The sequence below is a fragment of the Ruditapes philippinarum genome, unplaced genomic scaffold (assembly GCF_026571515.1).
Source record: "Ruditapes philippinarum isolate M1 unplaced genomic scaffold, ASM2657151v2 ctg3332_1_1_1_1, whole genome shotgun sequence".
In the NCBI taxonomy this organism is placed as follows: domain Eukaryota; kingdom Metazoa; phylum Mollusca; class Bivalvia; order Venerida; family Veneridae; genus Ruditapes; species Ruditapes philippinarum.
The window spans coordinates 26,519-38,055 of NW_026855933.1; positions in this window are offsets into that span (position 1 = coordinate 26,519).

Below are 11,537 nucleotides of genomic sequence, written 5' to 3' on the forward strand. Positions count from 1 at the left end.
TAAATACTATGTTTAAACCAGTTGCTGTGCGTATAAAATTTATCTGCATGTAAAGGTCAAGTAGCAAATATGGGAGAGATTACAGATCATTTAAGGAAAGGCACACTTATCGTGTGCAGCGTTTATTTATTTTTTTTTGTTCAGAAGAGAATTTGTTGTTTAGAAGGGAGTTTTGTTGACTTGTTGAAGTTGGTTGAATTTGATTGTTACAGTAGTGGTCTTAAATGTGCAGGGTTCATTTGGTTGTTGCATTTTATTTGGTTGTTGAATTATAGCTGTTTGGTAAGATATACTTGGTTGACATTGGTTGAATGTTTGGAGTAATTTTGTATTGTCAAGATTATATTAGTTGATGCTATGTTCTTGAAGATATTTGTAAATATTGGGTGCTTTAGTTTAAGTTATTTTCTGATGCTGATTAGATTTTGTGAATTTAATATTGTTGGTTGAATGTTTCTGGTTTATACCATATCGTAGAGTTGCAGAAATATTCATTTTGTGTACTTCATTTTTCGAATATTTTATTGTTTTGTTTAATCAAAAGTTGTTTAGAGCTTGGGCTCGCCAGGTGTTTAGTATTGTTTCGTATAAAAGACATATATACTTGAAAAGATAGTTCGTATAAGTGGCTGATAAATGATGTGTGTTTGTTTAGAGTGTAAATAATTACCAGAGTTTGTTGTTTAAATATATATATGGATTCGAGATAGAAAACGATAAAACTACTAAATAAATAGTGTAAACTAAACAATTACAAGCTAGTTTTCCAACTAATTATGTTTCAATTTTAAGACAGGCGGTACAGCCCAGCCTCCATATCTTGGCTAGATTTTATAACTAAATATTTCCTGAGATTAAATAACATCAAGGCAGTCATTCTCTTGACAACATATTGGTTAAATTTTACGTACACCAACAAAGTCACAAGGCTTTACTGGTAGGAAAAGATTAAAAAAATCACATCCTGGATATTTCAGGCACAAAAGGGCACCAAAGTAGAACCACCGGCGTCCCGAAAGCAAGCTGGATAGCTTCATCGCATAAAATATTCCGAAGTTCTAAGGCGTCCTACCCATAGCGTTGAGGGCTAGTTATTTAAGGTATTGCATGCCGAGTATTCATTTTCAGTGACAACACATAGTGTCGATAGGGCGTGGGTTCAAACCCTGGAATAGGCTTTTTTCTTCTTTTTGTTTGGCCAGATTTTGATTTTTGTTCTTATTATTTTATATAAAATCTGAAATTAAAGTTCTATACATTTTTACTGTGAGTTGTGTGAAATAAGATAGAGTAACAACTTAAAATAATCATAATTTGAAATCGGTATGGTAAACTTTCTTTATGTCCTTTACAAATGTTTAGATTTGTATCAAGATAATTATTATTTAACAATATTTTGATGACCCTATATTATATCACAAAATCTTACCGGTTTTCTTACTCTACTCTATTCTTGTATCATAGTTTGGGGACCTTTCTGTTGAAAAAGTGTCAGAGTTAAATCGTATATACATATACATGCACAGTGCGGTAACTGGAGTGCAGGTATCAGTTACCCGCACTCCAGATAATGCCCGTTGATTGGTTCATTTTTGCTGGAGTTTACATATTGTGACGGCAGAGAAAGGGAAAGGGGCAGAAATATCATATTCAAATGCTCGTTCATTGGATAATTTTTTCTGGGGTTTCATATTATGACAACAGGGAACGTGCTGTCATTTTGACTATGATACAAAAGAGAAAGAACACCAAAACACTCGGCAGTCTGATTTATACTCGGGGGCTACGCCCCCTCGTACAAATCAGATAGCCTCGTGTTTCGGTTCTCTTTCTATTACTTATTTAATGTAAAATAACTATTATCTGTCTTAAATAACCACACAGATATTTTCATAGACATTTTTCATTAGTTTTAGTTGTACTATTAAAAATATCATTCTTCATTAGTACCTTTTTAACTAAGAAAAATAGGAAACTAGCACAACTTGTCTTCAAATAATGAAAATATATTATTTGTTGTTGTTGCTGTATAAAACTGATACAAACATTATTTTTTAATTGTCATAATTTTTCAAACAACTTGTTTAACTTTTTATAATTTTTGGTGTTTTTGTCCCGAATAGAGTACAGTTTATAAAAATAATATTAAATTGTAAATGCCTTTTGAAAAAGTGTTTATGATACATCTAATACCGTAAAATCAACGACCGCGTCACGAACGTCCCCTAGCTACGACTCTCTATATTTAATAGTAATATAATCATAAAACAGTTTGCTATACATGCATGAAGTTATCATTATCATTGCAAATAGATACAAACGAAACTTCACGCAGAATGTAATCTAAAATATGAACAAGAGAATCTGTTACGTTTAATCATTCAATGTATAGTTGTCGTATTTCAAAAAACGATGTTGCTTGTAAAAATCTTTATTTTTCTATCTTTTTTCCTTTTTTCTTCTTTTTTTATTATTTTATTTAATATTTATTTATTTTTTGCATTTTAAAAGACACACTTCAAGAACTATAAAGTGTACTGTGTTACCTTTTGATATATTCTAAAAACCTAAACATGCTTCCGATGTAAATTATCTTTTTCCTAGTAAATGTCATATTGAAGCTTGACAAATGCAATTAATCGTCGCTTTTCATAGGGATTGTTTTGAAATGAAAGGCTTATATTCTTCACAAAAGATTTCACAATTGTTCCTTATTGAGATTTAAGAAACGCCAGTCTATGTAATACATTGAGTCATTCGATGAAATCTGTGTATGGTTAAGAAGTAAATGACATGGAATAAGCCATATGAATTGTATCCAAATGTTTCTAAGCCGATCCTATATCAGACACTTGCCAAAAGAAAAATTAAAAAGGCAATATTCATAAGTATCCTTAAAGTGATTTTACAGCATTATAGTAGAAAATCCTGAACAACAAGACACTTAATTTACAGAAAGAAAAAAATATCACATTAATATCTCTATAGCTAAAGGCACGTTCACAAAGTGCCGGATTTTGTAATGTAATAAGTTATTTTAATTTTCTTCTTATGCTTATGTTGTAATTTCTCTCTATTTATGTGTTTGTTTCTTGTAATCTTTTAATTAATCACTCTGTAGGTTAGATTAGTCTAAACATATAAAATTAAAGTATTAGAAATAGATTGGCGTACATTAAAACTTACAGGATATATTTTTGTAGTGGACGATATTGCTTGCAAATGAATATAGCGTCTAATGGTAAAATAAATTGGGAAGATAATTAAATTCTATTTGATCAGCAAATGTTTCTAATAAAAGTTTATGAATATATCTAACAGCTTGGTATTATGGAAGCAGTTCATTTGAAAATGGTCTGAATAAAGGAGTGGATAATTGTTATTTCTTACAAACCTCGATTAATAAATTCACAGATGTGATGGCATTTATATTCGTTTAAGAATAAATATTTTCAATGAAACAGGATACCCAATGAAATTTACCTGTTTCGAAACCCAATTTTATAGAACATTTATTCTGTACTCTCGTTATTTGTAAGCAGTATATCTAAGACAGGCGTCTCAGTCTATATTTCTTTTTTTCCCAGACAAATAGCATGACATTAACGTTTTTTTTCCTGTATATATTGCTATGTTTTTTCATTTGTATAATTATGGTATAACACCGGGGTTCATTAATGGATTTCACAGACACATTAATTACTCATAGTTTTAAATAACTTAATGATTAAGCAATACAGGATTCGATAATGTATTTTATATTGACAGTTTTATAAGACTTATAATTGCTTTGATACAATGAAGTGTATTTAATTTTCTAGGCAATATAACACATCTAATCGATTCCGTGTGCTATAAATTAAATAAAGCTCCTTCTGCTATGTAACACCTTCACAAATAATAATATGAAAATAGACACAGTGGTATATGCTGTAAAAATAATTTAATATCTCACCATAAAATAGGTATTTTTGTATTATAACGAAATAGAAGAAAAGAACAAGTTTGTCAATGGAAACATAGCGATTCCTCTCCGAACCAGAATGCGAACTTTTGCGGTCGATAGAAATTCACAGTAACTGTTATGTTTTATTTTGATTTTGACATCAATTGAACAATCCTATTGGACGCAGTACCCTGAGAAAAACTCTACTGGAAACTATGACGCAGAGGTGATAGAAATAATAATAATGGTGATAAAATATTATGTATATAAATAGCAATAGCAACACCAAAAATGTCAAAGTGATAATGATGATTTCGACTGTTATTTCCATAATCAATGCAGTAAGACTTAATGGACGCTCAATAAAGAATTGATTCCTTATGTGATTATATTTATTCATTATTATTCATATCATATATCAATATATACAAATGTTCATCAAAGTTTTACTTTTACACAATTATTATTCCAGAAAATTTTCACTTCAACTTATTTTGGTACACATGGCAATGTCTGCATGTTCTCCAAAGAACATTAATCACAGGCAATAGAAAAAATTCGTCTCTACGATGACGTGAACATAAAAATGGAAGCTCTTTATAACTTTCTGTATATAAAGTGAACAATTTGATACATATAACGTTTATATTCAGTTTCACTAAGTTTTTGTGATTGCTTACTTTCAAATTGAAAAGAAAGTGGCAGTTAAATATGTTGTGGGAAAAGAAAGTGATTTATGTTATTGTAATTGTTTGTATAAGTTGATGCTGATTTTGGTTTAATATAATAACCTTTTTGATACTTAATGTTATGGAGCACTTATTCTTAACGCTTGCAATGTATGTTAAAAGGAGTATGTCTGTGACAGGCCACTCAGTGCTTCTTTGTGTTCCTTTCAAGACAAATAGCTGCAAATTACAATTAATTTGTATTCTTATTTATTGCAATTGTTTGTCAACATGGTATACTTTAAATATAAAACGCTGGACCCATTGATGAATTTTACAGACACACTAATTACCACAAGCTTAAAATAACTTCATAATTAAGCAAAACGTGATTCGATAACGTATTTCATATTGACAGTTGATAAAAGCTGATTGCTTTGATTTTAAGAAGTGTACCTTAATTTGCTAAGGCAGTACATGAAACATTTTGTCGACCTTATGTTTGTGACATTGCAATGGAAAAGACAGACTGTGTTATATATTAGAGACAGCTATTTTCCCTAGGTTATATCATAACTTGATACAATTTAAATATCTTTAGTTACGAAAAGTAGTTTTTTATTATAATTTTAGAGAAGAAAGGACCGCATAAAGGCTTTGAAAATGCAGCAGTTATCCACCGCACAAAAAGGAACAGTTTTGCGATCGATGGAAATTTACAGCAATGCTTTATGTTGATTTTGACATCAACTGCATAATTCGCACACTGTATCCAAAGACACTGACGGAAACTGATATGCAGACGAGACGGAAATAAAGTTATTGACATAGTAAAATTATGATTGATAATATGATTAGCAATAACATTAAATTAAAGGGCAAAAAGACGTTCATGTTCATAAAGATTAAATCAACAGTCTCTGAAATAGGATTTGTTGGTGGTTTCTGAAATTCGGAAAAGCAGAAATAATTTATATAATAAAAAGTTCTCCAAAACTTGTTTTTTAATGTGATTGATTATTTTCAAAAAATGAGAGTAGCACCTGATGTTGAAAACGAAATTTGCGTACTGATAACATAATTGGGTTGTATTAGTTGATGATACTTAATGTAACAATTTTAAGCAACCAATTATATGGAACATTTATTCCTAACTCTGGTTTTGTTCTGAATTAAAGCATTTTGTCTATGACAGGCCATTCAGTCTTTTTTGTTTCCTTTCCCAGACAAATCCCGAGTTCAATTTTTTTAAACCATTTTTGAGATCAAATGATATAGCAATTCATTCTGAAAGGTTGTAATATTTGTTTAAAATTATTTAGTTTAATGCTAGAACAATCACATATTGTTTTCTTTTCCAGACAAAAAGCAAATAAAAATTATTTTCCTTTTCTTTATTAATTTTATGACTTTTTTTATCACTATACGGTATACTTTAAATAAAACGCCGGACTATTTGATGAATTTTACAGACACATTAATTACTAAAAGCATCTAATATCTAAAATAATAGGTTGTACTTTGTTCGGGAAAGCATTTAAGGTTGATAATAAACAATTACTTGAACCAATGAAAGCCGAATAAAGATACATATGTGATTCCGTAACTTGTGAATTTCTATTGAACACCGACAAGCAATTATACTTTTAAAGTTAGCTTATTTACGTTAATGTCTGTTTTTAATATTTTAACACTACATAAAGGGTCACAGTGGTCTCTGTTATAAGTATCTTGGCGTCAAAAACATAAAGAACAAATACAGAACATGTCGTTATTGTTACATGCATCACTCGAGAGGAGGGAACAATTTAGCCATTGGAAACACGAACACAAACGGAGGTACATTTTTGTGATCTTGGAGAAAAATACGGTCATTTTCTTATTGTTTTCCAACATAAACTGGACAATCATATTACCAGCTGTACTCAAAGGGGAAGACCCTTACTCGAGACATATTACGCAGCGGTAGGTGAAATGATAATAAACGATATAATGATTATCATAATTATTATGATTGTGAAATCATGTAAAAGATAATTTTGATTTTAATAATGATAATCCTCATCATTGAATTATGACTTTTGTTGAGGCTCCTGAAAAAGCAGTCATATGCATTATTTGATAACTTACTCATTAAAGTAATTTATTACATAACACATACATAAATGCTGATGTGCTCTTCAAAATATTGTTGTTTAAAAAAGGGACTTTCATTGTTCTAATTCATAAATACTTCTTAGCTTCAGATTAGTCGGGTACCTTAGCGTCGATTTAGTCTGGTAATTGAGAACAATCCTATACGCGTGTGCGTTTGCCACTTATTTAACGTGTAAGCTCAATCAATGATATAGATTTAGTTTTATTTAACTCATCAAGACAATTTCGTGAGTTTTTGCTTTAAGATTTATTCATTTTAAAGTTAATGATTAGTTGTCTGACATTGAACACATACAAGAAATTACTTGAAGTGATCTCTTGGTTTAAATGCAATATCTTTCAATATGTCTATGATAAGCATTGATTACAACAAAATTACATGAACATTACATGATCAGTTTCACTGAGTCTGTACATGAGGGAAATTGAATATTTGCAACAACCCCCACGCCCCTAGCATCGAAATAAGCGATACTCAATTCTCAACACATAAAAGTGTTGGCATCAATGATCCCGAAGGACCAGGAAAATATAACAACACTGAAGTGAAGTACGGGACAACTTTTTACAGCTGCGAAACGGCACTTGACACCTGCTGTTGTACATGTGAAAACATGTGTTTGTATCGGTATTGATAAAAAGCAAACTATAACGTCTTGAACCGGTAAAGTATTACATGTAATTCGTCATCCTTTATATAAACGTATACATATTTGTTTGGATATACCGTTAGTCATAAGTTAGCATATTCCCGTTTTTAACACATATGTTGGTTTTTCATTTGCAATATTTGTGAGTTCCTCACATTAAATGACGTTTTATTATTAAATAATGTATTTAAGCTTACTGTTGGCGAATATTAATTCATAGAATTTTCTGAATTAAGGTTATTCTAACTGTTATTTTTAAAAAAAATATCTGTTTTATATAACATAAATTGTCAAGTTACACCTAATTGGATTCAAAAGGTTACGATTGTATAAAGGATGTTTAGAGCCTATTTACTTAAAGAAAATATGTATAAACAAACAATTACAAAGCTAATGCATTTATACTACATGTAGCACAAGGCTATTTTAAGGATGAGAGAAATACAACAAATATGGACTATTTTCATGGTTTTGCCCTTTTTAAAGTGTAAGGGGGCATTTTTCATATTGATGCAATGCTGTGTATACTCTATTGCGATTCAATATACCGAACAAAGAAAATGGGTGTGTCCCATACCATACAACATGGTGCTCTTTTAATGTGTTTGATCGCGTTTGTACTAAATTAATTAGTGCATGACGTCGTCTTTTGCCAAAGCATTAGCAAAAAGTAACACAATTCAAAAACATCTTCTTTAAGACAGAAAATTGACGTACCTAAAAGGCAGATGTGCTGAAAATCGAGACTTTACAAATAAAGCATTCAAGGAAATGACAACGGAAAAATTATTATTCATTTGTAATTGTCGTTTCGTGCTCTTCAGTTAAGAAACACTAGAGAACAAAAACAACAAATAAAAGCATGTGTTTAATTATAACGACAAGAATGCATGTTTTTAGTTGGAGAATCTTTGGAAATCATCCAATTAAATAGCAAAAACATTCTTCCTCTATATTTGAAAGATATACTATGCCAATCTTTGAGTAAAATATTTTAATCAAAGAAATTTATTAAACATATGAATACTGAATATGTGTTATTTGAATAAAAAAATGAATTAACTATGTATTGGAAGTCGCGTTGCCTTTTACCACAACTAAAGTTGATCTTTTCTTTTAAAAACTGCCATTTCTTAACAACACTATATATTCATATTGTGACCACCTATAGTGTGTAGAGTTTTAAACATGAAATATCTTCTTTTTGTGAAGTCAAAACATGTTTATTTTATATTTACAAAGAGACTGATAGCAATTGACAATAATTCCTGATATTAAATTTGAGCATAGTATATTTTTAATTGTTACGGATTTTGTACAGTTAACGCTATTCAGTCAAATTTATTTGGTGAAGCTGTTTATGGTACTATTCGTTAATTTGTTTATTGCACAAAATTTGTTTGAATCCCAATCTGTTGCATTAATGGTTTATCAATAATATATCATGAATAGCACACAACCGTTTTGCAAGTAGTTTCAATTTTCAATTATTTACAGCCAAGCTCAGGAGAAATAGTGTTATTTACTTGGAGATTTTGTAGTTTGGCATATATAATTAAATGATTTTTAAAGTAACAAAGTAGATCGTAATAGAATATTATATTAATATATTAATATTTGGCCAGCTTGTTTTGTTATGGACTTCCATTTTATATGAAAAGCACTTTGGATGAAGACGCCTGCTGCAGTGTCTTAACTTTAATTTAAGATATGTTATGTATATGGCGCATTATTTACCGAAACGATCACAGTATGATGCTTTTGAAGAGTGCTTCAATTGAAGAATGTTAAATGATCTTCAATGTCTACATTTAATGGACACTTAGACCGTTTTACTGCTGATTAAGCGTCACTTTTATTGCACCCAGCTATTGGCATTTTCTACAGTAAATGCAAGATAATATTATTATAAAGAATCACTTTAAATCTACGTTTAAATGTTTTAGGCTTCCGTGATATAATACCAGTAAACATGAAAACTTTAACATTTTACACGACACTTATTTTAGCGGCTCAACAAGAATTTTATCGCAGTAATATAACGAAAAGTTATTAGAAAGAAATCTTTAAAATTCACATGTTTCTACAAATGTACTATTGTCTTTAAGACGCTAAACAACTAATACCGAATTATTGAAACAAAGACAGGATTGTTCAGTGAAAACATTTAATATTGCAAAACCAAGCAAACAATGATTCCAATTTTATCAAAAATTGATTAAACATTGAAAATGAAACACGTTTTGTAAAATGTGACAATTAATTTGTAATGCATGAAGTTACACCATATTTCTCTGTTTGTTAAGATGAATTTAAAAAAAACAGCTTTATGTTGTATTAGAAATGATTTACTACGCCAAGGGACAGGCTAAATGGAAACACGGCGGAAATGATTTACACAACCACATTTCAAAACACTCCTAAATCACACAAGATGACAATGAAACGTTATATATGCACAAAGAAAAACTGATTTACAGATAAAGGCGAATCAAGCATGCCAGTATAGATACATATACCATTTATTAATTTACCAAAATAATTTGTATCGCTTAATTCGATCACACCTGTTACTTAATAAACATATATATCATCGTGAAATATGCATACTGTTATATACTTCTAGACTATTATAGACCTTTTAATATTTATCATGTCAATAGTAACATAATTTGGTATTTTATGTATTCTATGATATCAAGCGTTATACAACATATACTTCGTCTATCTTTAAAAGCGAATTAAGGGAAGTACTTTCACAATCAAAACACCTTGTCTATCAATCATAATAGTCTCGGACGTAAAACGATTTGAAAGTAGTTCTACTACGTGGTTTTAGATGTAATAAAATACAGAGTGTGTAATTCTTGATAATGTAAATCGACTTTATTAATTTGACATCCAAAGGAAAATAAAGAATATTTCGGTTACAATATGATTGCAAACGTCGATGGCAATCAAAATCAGCTTTACCTTATATTAGATGGCCTGTTACTCGATAGGTCGGAATATACTAAATCATCAACAAGTAATTTTTATTTACTATTTCTTTGCATGATTATATAGTTTTGTAGTGTTGGCTAAACTGGATAACTTATCTGTTCTGTGTATTATTACTATAATTGTGTTCCAGGCTTTATACGGAGTTTGACGGAAAGGGCCGAGAAGATGCGAATAGTTTGTTTTCTAATGAATGAAAATATTTCATATTGCATACTTCCTGGACTGTAAACAATGTATATACTCAGTATAGTTGTACAACAGAATAAATTTGCAATGCATTTGAATTCTTCAATAAGTGCATACAATCTGAAATATCATTACATTTGATCATGGATAAAATTGTATCAGAAACCATTTTCTCTATCTATAAAACCATTTTATTTTCTTGATTTCAAAAATAAATGACAAGCGGGAGTTTAACGGACAAAATCATTAAGTGGTATCCATGTGTGATTACAAAATAATGTTGCACGTTACAATCACGCAATGTAAATTGTAATATGTGATAATCATAAACTTTTATTCGCATAAGGCGGGATGTGAGTATCAATGAAATAGGAAAAAAAATCTTTTCACAAAAGTCATATATATCACAACCTCTAGCACCGGATAGATCATCTTCGGGACAATAAAAATATTGGAATCAGTTATCCCCAAGGAGCAGAAAAATATAGCAATACTAAAGTGAAGTATATATGACATGTCGGTCATACAGATTTCCACTCTAATAGGGCACTTTACATATTCGTTTTCAATTATCAAATGGTGACGTTTGCAATTTTTTTTCCCAAACACGAATTGTGTTAAGTGTGCAAAACATGTATGACACGAATTTATCAAGTCTAACACAATGTAAAAAAATCGCAGTATAAGTGCATATATAATTGTGTTTATCGTGTCAAAAATGTATCAACAACCGGAAACTTTCAAAATGTTACCGACTCGGTTAGTTTGAGCTTGTTCATAGAGAAAATGGTAAATGCCCCAAATGACATGTGCTTAAGAGGGTTAATTGCTAAAGCATGACACTGTCAACATTTGTATCTAATCAATTACATCCGCAGATGTGTCCATGTAGTAAAAGCAACGCAAAATAATGAAAAAATATTGTCC